The sequence below is a fragment of the Marmota marmota genome, unplaced genomic scaffold (assembly GCF_001458135.2).
Source record: "Marmota marmota marmota unplaced genomic scaffold, marMar, whole genome shotgun sequence".
NCBI classification, from domain to species: domain Eukaryota; kingdom Metazoa; phylum Chordata; class Mammalia; order Rodentia; family Sciuridae; genus Marmota; species Marmota marmota.
In genome coordinates, this window is record NW_026000026.1 from 63592928 (window position 1) to 63605043 (window position 12116).

Below are 12116 nucleotides of genomic sequence, written 5' to 3' on the forward strand. Positions count from 1 at the left end.
TATTAAACTATAGCAGCCTATCAGGTTATCTAGAAAATATAACCTATGTTTTAGTTAATATGAATGAACATTCTGATAAGTGGAAAGTAGGTATTGTTAACTCCATATCCGAGGGACTAAAAAGTAATTTAGAGTGTATATTAAATGGCAGAGGCACAATACTGATCTAGCCTATAGAGAATTTACAAATTGATTATTTCCAGTTCTCTACAAAAAAAAAAAAACTGTAAAAATATTTCTTCCATGTCCTATCCATCATGCAGGATGTCCAAGACAGCCAACTCAGTCTCATGAGGTGAGTGACCTGAACTGATAGATGTCAGGTGGTTCAGATGCTACAAAGAGATGAGGATACAGAATAAGCAAAATTCTAAAGCCTCTGTCCTTTTCCATTTTAATGTCATGATGTCCTATATCTTCCTTTCATTCTGCACCTCCCCTATGCCACCAGTTATTTTTATCTTAGAATTATTCTTACCTTTGGAAGGAGAAAATCTTCCTTTTTGAGCAATTACTAGAATCCATCAGTTTGTCCCTTAAGTCTATGCATTCTATAAACATTTACTTTTTCATTTCTACATAAGATGAGAAAGAAAGAGAGAATAAAAGGATCTAAATGTTCCAAAGAAATGCTAAAAGATATAAAGAGAAACATTCAGGAAACATACAGATTAATATATGTGCTTTAACCCTGCTACTGGCGCTATTGCTCCCAACACTGTCTTCCCTTTGTAATAGATATAGAAGCTTTGTCAATATGAATCAAATTTATATAAACTCTAGTCAAGAGGTGCATCTAGCTCTCATTGTTCTTTTCATTTTTCCATGTAAGTCCAGCTTAGGTTATCAAGTGTTTCCCTTATTAAATGGATAGACAGTTACTAATTTCAGGCTAATATCTGTAAACTCCATTATGCTTTGACAATCAAGAAAATCTCAGAGTAATTTTCAAGAGCCATGTTTAAACAAATACTTGAACATCCATCAATTAAAAACACTCTCTTTGAATAACAGATACATAACTGTGGATTTTAATGAAACACTCATGACAAAAATAAGTTTGAAATATTTCTGCTTCTAAGTTTTTAAAAAGAATTCTTTACTTTTTTTCATGGACAACATGTAGCCTCTTCCAAGTTTGACATACATAAAAGCTCAGGCTCACTTGTGAAATAGATTTCACACATTCTATCTTTCATTATTTTAAGGAAAGCATATGTCTGACTGGATCATCTGGTAGTTTACAAATGGAAACTTAGTCTCTGTGATATCTGTGATAGAATTAGATTGGTTTTATTTATGACAATATTTATAACCTTGTAATTCATTCCATATTATATTGAATTTTTAAAACATTTCCATGACTAGTTATCCATGTGCTATTACATCAGGATACAGGTAAAGTATAAGTTAAATAAAGTATCATTTTCAAAACTTATTGAAATCCTCTTTAATTGAACTGTCACATTTTACTTTATTTTATAAATATTCAGCTTGGCTAGGCACAGTGATGAATGCCTGTAACCCGAGCAATATGGGATGCTAAGACAGGAGGATCACAAATGTGAATCTAGCCTCAGCAACTGGTGAGATTCTTAGTAACTCTTGAGATCTCAAAAAATGAAAAAGCAACTGGGAAATGGCTCATTGGTAAGTTCTCCTGGGTTCAAGCCCCAGTATCAGAAACAAAATCAAGCAAACAAAAAGACAACCACTCATCATGTAAATTTATTTTACAGTATTTTATACATATGAAAAGAAATATAAGAATAACTAAGCCTTACTGCCTGGTGTTTCTGATGCTTTGTTTTCACTTATTTTTATATTCAGTCATTCTCTATTCTACTACAAGAATACACACACCTTTCTCATAACAATTGTCATAATATCTTGTAATTTTATTCTGTTTTCATTAAGTTAATAATCATCCTCTAACAAAATGGACTTATTTAGAGCCCAAATGTTTTATTTGCTTGTATCTCTTAAGAATTAATGTCCCACAGATATTTATAAGTTCTATAAATGCTTTTCCAATAGTTTCTCATTTATCTTTCTATGTATACTTTTTCCTACCAAATTAGACTCCACTGGAATGTATATTCTAATTAATAAATTGTTTTGATTAACAAAGATGCACACAGTGTCTTCAATTCTACTTTTTCTGTCATGTATTTGTTGATTATGATAATCCATTTGATGATATCAGTTTTGCTTCTTTCAATTTAAAGATATTTTCATACTACAAATAATAGACTATTGTAAAAAATGATTCTATACAAAATGAGAATAAGCAATAAAAAATTTCAATATAATGAAGAATGAAAAGTGTAATGCAGAATGAAAAAAAAATTAGCCAGCCTCCTTACAAGAAATAAAATCAATACAGCTTTTCCACACCTAAAATATTAACAAATAAAAACACAGATAATTCCTCCATGATGGATTGTCTCAATAATTCATCTACATAGAACTTGTAGAGGTATCTCTGCTAGTTAAATGTTACAGAAATCTTTTCCCCGTCAATGCAGACAAGAGTAGTTGGGTGGAGCTGACCCTAGAGCTAATATTCCCAGAGACTGTTAACCCCAACCCATCCTCCACAGGAACTCAGTCGAAGAACAACTGCCATCCTACCTCTATCACAAGGATTGGCAAAATCTCAGTGACCTATCTGCACAGCTACAATGAAGGCTTCAGTGCCATAGCCCACCTACAGAAAACCTGCATTCACCGGTTCTATAGTTACAGACAACTACCAAGCTCTTAACTAGGGTCATAACAAATAAGACCCAACAGAAAGGAGTACTCTGTGCTCCACAGCAACCCTGAGACTGGTGTTATCACAACCAATAGAAACATAACAGACACCACACCTTCCAGACTCACAGACTTGGACCTCTAGGTTAACAAGTACTGTCTGTTAGAGAACCATAACAATCAGAGAAGTGGTCTCTGGTGCCCCAGCACCTCTTAGGGTCCACAGCTGATTATCTCAGTGCTACAAAGTAATTCTCACTTAGACAAGAACCCACAGAAAGCATTTCCTAAAGATTACCCCAAGAAAACCAGTCAAGAATATCACACATTTACATCAGTAGTACATACCACGAAGAGACTTATAAAGAAGCATCTCATAGACATCAGCCACTTCCCAGTGTGTCCAGATACAAGCCCACCAACATGTGACCTGTGTATTCTAGACTGGACAGCAGCCTTATGGCTCCCCTAGGGTCTCCTAACACCACTTAAATCAGACCACAATATCTCTACCTTAGACTGCCACACCACTCACACTCTGAGATGTATATATGGGAGCTCACACTGAATTGGATAAATGGAAATATTCTTCGAAAGGGCCCACAAAACTGTGCCCCCTGGCGGGGAGTAACTTGGTTGCTAAGTCACAGACAATTAAGGACTCTGATCCACTAGAAAGCTAGTACACACCTGAACACACCAAAATTGCAGGGCTTCCCCTGGGAGTCTATAAGAAGTGAACTGATATGATCACACTCTCTGTACCCAGGGAAACTTAGAGGTAAAGAGGTAAAGTTAAGGAGTGGTACGCATATTCTAAAGGTCTTAAATCTGATGGAATCCCAATCAAGAAGGCTGAATAGGAAATCTCCCCACCTTAAATAGTTCAGGATGAAATATCCTAAATATCTCTAACATCAGTTTGCTCTTACAGATATAATTTTTATATTGAACCAACAGATGTTTCTTTATTATTCAATATTATAGTCCTCAGCCTACTTGTATTTTTCCTAATATTTTAAAGAATTACTTGGAAACCTTCTTTTAATTTTTATTTTTCTAGCTCAGGTTTTTACTTGTTCTTCTTAGTCTTTTCCCTTGCTTTTGATTACCTGCTCCTGCTGCAAATCCGTCCCCCCATTTTTTTCTTTTTATCTTGTTTGTATTATCTATCTTTTCCTTCTTTTTTTCTGTTCCCACTCTCTTTTCCCCATCTCAATCCCTATGTAGTTTAATACTATTTTACTATCTTTAATAACTAATTTATCAACCTATTCAGGCACATTGCTCCATTTTTGTCCATATATTAGAAGAATTGTGAAGAGCATTCTTAAGACAGGTTTTCTTCCTAAGGTTTATTAGTACATGTTTTTGAAGTTAATAGGGTTAAGTATCTTCTTTCAAAACATACTGGGCATAGTGGCAGGTAAACATTGAATGCCAAAAGTAATATCAGTTGAGTGGGAGTATTAATCAGGTGCAACACAAGGATGTCCACTGTATCACTTATATTCAATATAGTTCTTGAAACTCTTGCCAGAGCAATTAGGCAAGAGAAGAAATTAAAGGGATACAAATAGGAAAAAAAGTCAAGTTATCTCTGTTGGCTGATGTTATGATTTTATATATAAAAGACCCAAAAAACTCTGCCATAACACTTCTGGAGCTGATAAACAAATTCAACAAAGTAGCAGGATCAACATACAAACTCAGTAGCTTTTCTATGCTCCAATAATGAATACCCTGAGAAAGAAATCAGGAAAAGTATTGCATTCACAATAACTTCAACAAAAGAAAAAAACTTAGGAATAAATCTAACCAACTAGGGAAAAGACCTCTATAATTAAAATTATAGAACACTGAAGAAAGAAATTGAATAAGACCTTAGAAGATGGAAAGACCTTCCAAGTTCTTGGATAGGCAGAATTAATGTTGTCAAAGTAGTCATATTTTGATAAAAAGATTCAATGCAATCCCTATCAAAATACAAATGACATTCTTCACAGAACTAGAAAAAAAGTCCTAAAATTCATATGAAAGAATACTCAAAGCAATACTAAGTAAGAAGAGCAAAACTGGAAAAATTGAAATACTCTCAAAATATACTGAAGTGCTATAATAACAAAACATCACGGTACTGGCATCAAACAGATATGGAGATCAATGCAACGTAATAAATGACATAAAGACAAACACACATAGATATAGTTATCTGATACATAACAAAGGTACCAAGAACATGTTGGAGAAAATATAGCCTTGTTAACAAATAGTGCTAGGAAAGCTGGATATCCATATATAGTAGAATGAAGCAAGATCCCTATTGCTTACCATTCACAAAAGTCAACTTAAAGTGAATCAAAGAATTAGACCAGAAACTTTGCAACTGCTAAAGAAAACATGGTGTTAAAATTCCAACATATTGGTGCAAGCACCAAATGCCTTAACAAGACTCTAAAACTCAAGAAATAAAACCCAGAATAAATAAGTGAGATAGCATCAAATAAAAATTTCTTCATGGCAAAGGATACAATTAAGAACATGAAGGGAGAACCTACAGGAAGGGAGAAAATACTTTGCTAGCTATACTCAACAGAAAATTAATATCTAGAATATATGAATAATTCAAAAAGCTTCACAAAATAAATAAATAAATAATGGGCAAAAGAACTAAACAATCATTTCTCAAAAGAACAAGTACAAATGCCCAACAAACATGAAAAGCAAACAAATAAACTTGTTCAACATCCTTAGCATTCAAGAAAATGCAAATTTTGAAACTACTTTGAGATTTTATTGCAATTCAGTGAGACTGGCAATCAACAAGAGAACAAATAGTAAGAAATACTGGTGAGGACTTGAGAGAAAAGGCACACTTAAACATCATGGTGAAACTGTAAATTAATACAACCATTTGGGACACAGTGTGGAGATTCCTCAAGAGTCTAGGAATGAAACTACATTATAACCCAGCTATCCCACTTCTCAGTATACTTAAGAGATCTAAAATCAGCAAACAAAAGAGATCCAGCCTTATCAATGTTTACAGCAGCAAAATTCACAACAGCCATGCTGTGGAACCAACGTAGGCGCCCTTCAACAGATGAATGGATGAAGAACATGTGGTATATATACACAATAAGAGTTTTGTTAGGTCATGAAGAAGAATTAAATTATGGTATTTATCGGTTAAGTAATGGAACTAGCTCAGTGAAATCAGTCAGACTCAGAAAGTCAGAGGTGAAATGTTTTCTCTCATACACAAAAGCCACTGTGAAACTAGGAAAGAAAACAGGGTATCAAATGAAAAGAGAAGAGAGGTCAGCGGAGTAGAGAACAAGGATTCATGGGAAAGAAGGAGTGACAAGAAAATAGAGGAACTGCAGAATGAATTTTACCTAATTATACTGTATGTACATATGAATATAACAGTGAATTCCACCTTTATGTATATGTATTAAGTACCAATAAAAAAATATATATATAAATAGAAGGAATACAAGTGGAGTAGAGGAGACAGGACAGAAGGAAGTAACAGAAGGAAGTAGAAATATTGAAAATTGAAATGGAATAAATTATATTCTGTGCATGTATGAATATGTCAAAATGAACCCTATCATCACATATAACTATAATGTACCAATAAAAACCTAAAAAATGAATAAAAATGTGTATTCTACACACAAAAAATGCAGTATTAAATATATCTATCAAAATGCTCCTTAAGATTTTTTTTTATTTTGCCATGCTGGAGATTTGACTCAGAGTCATGCACATGCTAGACAGGCATTCGATCACTACTACACCATCATTTCTTTCTTAATAAATTAATTTTTAAAAATGTTGTGTAAAACGTAAAATGTCATCTTTCCTGGATCCAGTGTTTGATATCTTTTTGAACCACAGGATAAAAGAATAGAAAGTATCTTTTTATAATTCACTGTCCTGTACAGCAGGAATAAAGGCACTTAAGAGGCAAAAAATATGAAAATTTGGAATATTTTTTACTTATATGCCATTAATAATATCCAGTCATCATGATAAACAGTTTTCATAATTAAGAGACCATTTTAAAAAGAAGTAAAATGGCAACTTTATTATAATTCTCAGATTTCACTTTGACATTCAGAACTGTAAAATAAAAATATTTTCAGGAAATATTTACCTTTATTCTTCATAAATTACTATGGTTAATCCAAATGTCTGTGTTTAAATTTGAGCTTTCCCATTTACTAGATGTAGAACCCTTGAGAATTTTTTAGTCTTTCTGGGCCCTTTTCACTTTATTTGTAGAACTGCCTTATAATTTTTTAGAGAATTTAGAGAGATTATATACACATAAAATGTGAACTTTAAGGGTTCGATAAATGTTATTATAATTATTTTATTCATATGTACTGAATTTTAATGGTATGATGATTTCTCTTCAAAATCCCTGCTAATACCATGTTCAAATAAACATCTTCTCAAGAACACTTATTCGTTCCTCATTTGGGGGCATCTCCAGCTTTTTATGAGATAGAATCTTCCACCCTTGGAGACATCTTTCAAATAGTACCTTAGTGTCAGTCACATGGCAGTTATTCCATAATTATTATAGTTAATATCTCTTGAGATAGTACCCTCTTTCATGCCCAAAGACCATAATGATTTGGAAGTAGATTTTCACCTTAATATTGGTGTGCTTTAACCTGTTTGAAAATGAGAAGTCTAGGAATATTTGAATTACAATGTATGTTTCTTCTAATTCAGAGTGATCAAATTTCTTAAAATGCATATTACCATTACATAGGCATTCTAAGGCTTTAAAAAATCATAAGAAATGTAAACTGGGTTAATTTTTACCCAATCATAACTTTACCATCTGTCAACTCACCACGGCCCTTACCAAGCACTGGCACAGAAGGCTGGACAAGCACTCTGGTCTCTGGGCTTTCAGGCTGGCTTCTGGCTCTTTGGCTCACTGTGTCTTTTATGTTTCTAACAGCAGAACACAGAAACAGTGTCCACACAAATGTCAATAAAGTGAAACTGAGTCTTCACAATAAGCATATATAAAATTCTGCAATATTTTAATTCTAAAAATTATTTCAAGATCTTTATTAAACTATCAATATCACCAAAAAACCACTGCCAGGAACTACTTTCTTTGAAGAATACCATTTTAAAAAATAATAAAAACAACAATTATAAATACACACTATCTACCAAGTTGAAGATTATGGTAAGTAGTTTGAAAATTAAATGTTGAAGTAATGCCTTGCAATATTACATTATGGTATAGAGATGTGGACTATTGCTAGCACTTTGAAATCAAGTAGATATATTCTACCAAAAGACAGATAGTGAGACAAATAGAATTATACACACTGTACACAAAAGGAAGTGGCATTGTCCAACAAATAAAAGTCTTTATATGTTGACAAGGCAGAAAGCAGTGAATAGGGATTCTTGTGAGATACTGATTTTTGCAAACCCACATACCTATGTAATGATCTTAGTCAATAGCATTAGGTAATGTCAAGGACACAGATATAACTACACTATTTAAATTGCAAAAGGAAGTATACAGGGCAAATGAAGCTGATGCTGCCAGCACATTTCTAAATTTCACCTTTCTAAGAAGCAGGAATTCAAAGTATTATCAGCAAAATCTTGAGCTAAATTCTCGAATACATGACATAGTGAACTAGTTTTACATATGTAAACTCATTAGGAAAAACTTGTCCAAAATTCTTATTTTAAATCAGTCAAGATTACATTATTGCAGAGAATTTATATTACTATGTACTTGATCTTTTATCTCTGACTTTACTTTTGAAGTATTTCTTAATAGCTCGGTTTTAGAAAGATGATTCAAAAAAACCCAAAATCGTTGAGCATCTACTATGATGTGGCAAGAGGCACAGAAGTGAACAACAACAACAACAACAAGAAACCCCATGATCCCAGACAAGTATGGGGCTGTACACCTGTGATTCCAGATATTCAGGAGGTGGAGGTAGGAGGATCCCAAGTTCAAGGCCAGCCCTAGCAATTTAGCAAGGCCCTAAGCAACTTGGCCAGGCCCTTAGCAATTTAGCCAGACCTTGTCTCAAAATAAAAAAAAATAAAATAGGTCTGGGATGTGGCTTAGTGGTTAAGTGTCCTGGGTTCAGTCCCCAATACCAAAAAAGAAGAAAATAAAATCATGACCCCAGTTTTTGTGAAGTTTAGTAGCAGAGAAGCATAGATATGATTAAATAAATACACATCATGTTGCATATATTCAAGAGAAAAAAGAGGTTGAGTTTTAAAAAGTGTGCAAACCTTACTGCTCATTTTATTATTTTGTAGGGATAATTGATTGATTTTGTCCCTGTAAGTTTTCATGTTCAATATGCCATTCTCAAGATCATTTGCTGGTAGTTTACATTCTTCCTTCTTTCCTCCATTCCTCTTTCTTTGCTTCGTCTTTTTTTTTTCCCTTTCTCACAAATTAATTTAAATTGAGTGTGAGGGTGCGTGCATGTGCTTTGTTATTTTCAACATCTGTATTATATTCCAATGTCTGTATTATATTAGATTATATCCATTTATGTATCTAAATGATTAAAATATTTCCTGAAAAATGAATAGTTTTTGACATTTTTACACTTTATAATAATGTCCTATTGAGCATATGATATGTCAAGTGTGTGATTTTTAGACATTGCATGAATACCTTTGCATGACAAATTTTTTAGAAAAAGTTTACTAGTTCAATTATATTTATTTTTAATTTGATGACTTTGTTAAATTGCCATACCCTAAAAATGTTTACCCCTACATATCAACACTAGAGTAAAGGAATACCTGTCAATCTGTAGCTTTTCTTTATTAGTCTATTCACTCATTTATTCAACACGTAATTATTGAGAATTCATGATTTGACAGACATTGTTGGAACCAATAGGGAATCACAGTGAACTAGTAAGGAAAATCTTCTTCTATACCAGAAACTTATACTCTAACAAATAATTAGTGAAGCTTGTCCTACAATATTTGATTTTATGATAGCCTTCTGGCCTGAAGGAAAAATAGATTAGATTTGAGAAAAAAAGTCTTCAGAGGTTTGCATGGTATTCGAATAGATAATATATCCTGGTGAGAACTGAAAATACACAAGATTTACTTACAAATTAGGAATCTATTTAATTAATGAAAGTCATTATAATTATCTCACACATCTTATTTTTGCAAAGAATCAAGAGGTCAGTGAGAAAATAATATTCTGCTTAGGGCCACAATTTAGCATTGTAGCACCAAAATGCAATTCTAGATCATTATACCCTTAAGTATCTTCTAATGATGATTACATTCTTTCTCCCCACATCACATAGGATTTTTGAGCTGTTACTTTACTTGTTATTCCTGTATTTCACAATATTTTTTTCATTCTATAAAAATCATAATGAGGGAAATTTGAGTAATTAATTTTCAAATTATTGATATTAATTTGGAATTGGCAAGTCATGCATATAGTTTATAATTCATCTTACATAAAAATATACAGTGTAAATTGTGTTCCCTATCCAGACCACAGAAATCATGGATTCTACCATTGTTGTGTTTCTTGTACTTCCTTTAAACATTATTACATGCAAGTGTCACCTAAACATAATCTACACATATGATACTTTATAAATTATCTACCAAACTAAGATACTTTTGTGAGTGCAAGTGTGTACAAGTAGAAATTATGCCAGGATAACAAGGGAACATCAGAAGTACCCTGTACAAACTAAAACATGTGGTTAACCTAACTAATCATCATACATGTTTATACTTTATGTATTTTTAAATTTGACCATGTGACAACATAGTTCACATTCTTCTGTATATATATATATATAACTATATCTTTATAAGGCCTGTTTGGTTGTATCATTAATTCCTCATTGACATTTAGATTGTTTTTATTCTTCTATGATTATTAACCTTTAAACACTATTATATTGAACATCCTTATATGTAGGTAGGTCACTATGCTTATAAGTATATGTATTTGTATGATAAAATGCTGAAGTGAGAATTATTGGGTTAAAAGCATGTATTTTAAAAATTTTGAAGCACATTTCTAAACTCTAATCTTAAAAGTTCTATCAGTAATACAAGGATTTTCCTGTTTACTTCAATGATTGTGGGTGCAGTAAATAATCACAATTTTTTTTTGTTAACTTTCTGGTATTTAAAGAATAATAACCAGATTTCTATTATTTTTCATCTTTGCAACTTCAAGAGTTATTTGAACTTTCTCTTGTCTCTTTTTCTAAACAATTGTTGACCTTCAACATTGATTTATAGGAGCATATGGTAATTTTGCATTGATATGAATTCTCTTCCATTCAGACATATCAATGGAATAATCAATACTCATATTTCAAATGCATATTTATTTGTGTAATATTGAATTTTCATCAAAAAGATATTCTAGTCCTCTAATGGTTCTTGAAGTCAATTGAGAACTCATGCAGTTTGAATATCAGAAACAAAGTAAATATATTTGGCAATTTTTCCAAATGAGATGGACAGTGTTGAATGGCTAGACATCTTCATGCCTTGACTCATGCACATATCAGTTATTTTTAGGAACTTTGTACCAGGCACTATGGCTAGTACTATAGATAAAAGTTTATGAAAGATGGCCTTCCAGTGGTTGCTACTTAGCTGTTACTAGGTAATGCTTTGGAAATAGCCTCAAAATATTGGCAGCTAAAAACAAAGAGTTATTTCTTGCTTATGTTACATTAAAGCTATAGCTACTACAATTCACCTGTAATCCCATTCCACCCTGTTTCTCTTTTATGTATGTTTTCATTTAGGTAGCAGCCTCTATCTGGTGTATGCAATTGTGATGGCAAAAGGGTGAAAGAACAAGCCTAGAATAATACTGAAGCTCTCAAAGTGTCTTTTCATTGTGGTATACTCAATGTGACTGTGGTGCACACATGAATTTGGCCAGAGCAAGTGACATTTTTTTTTTTGTTAAGAAGAAGTCAATGGGGGTCAGAAATCACCTTCCTTGGGAATTTATTGTACCTCACATGGCAATGGGCTGGGTTATATAATCCTCACATGACAAAGGCAGCAAGTGAGTAGAAACAGTGTTATAATTAACTATACAGAATGCTAGTGCCCACGAATATTCACCTTCTGTTTTACATGTGAAATACACTCATTGCCTTCCTAAAGAAAGACTAAGAATTTCTATTAAATCATATTATCAGACTCAACATCCTGGATCTTGATAGAGATTTGGCATTTGTTTGTGTGTTTGTTGTTTTTTTTTTTTTTTTTAGTTGGGGGGTATGTTAATCTTCTGGGTTTCATTGAGGGTC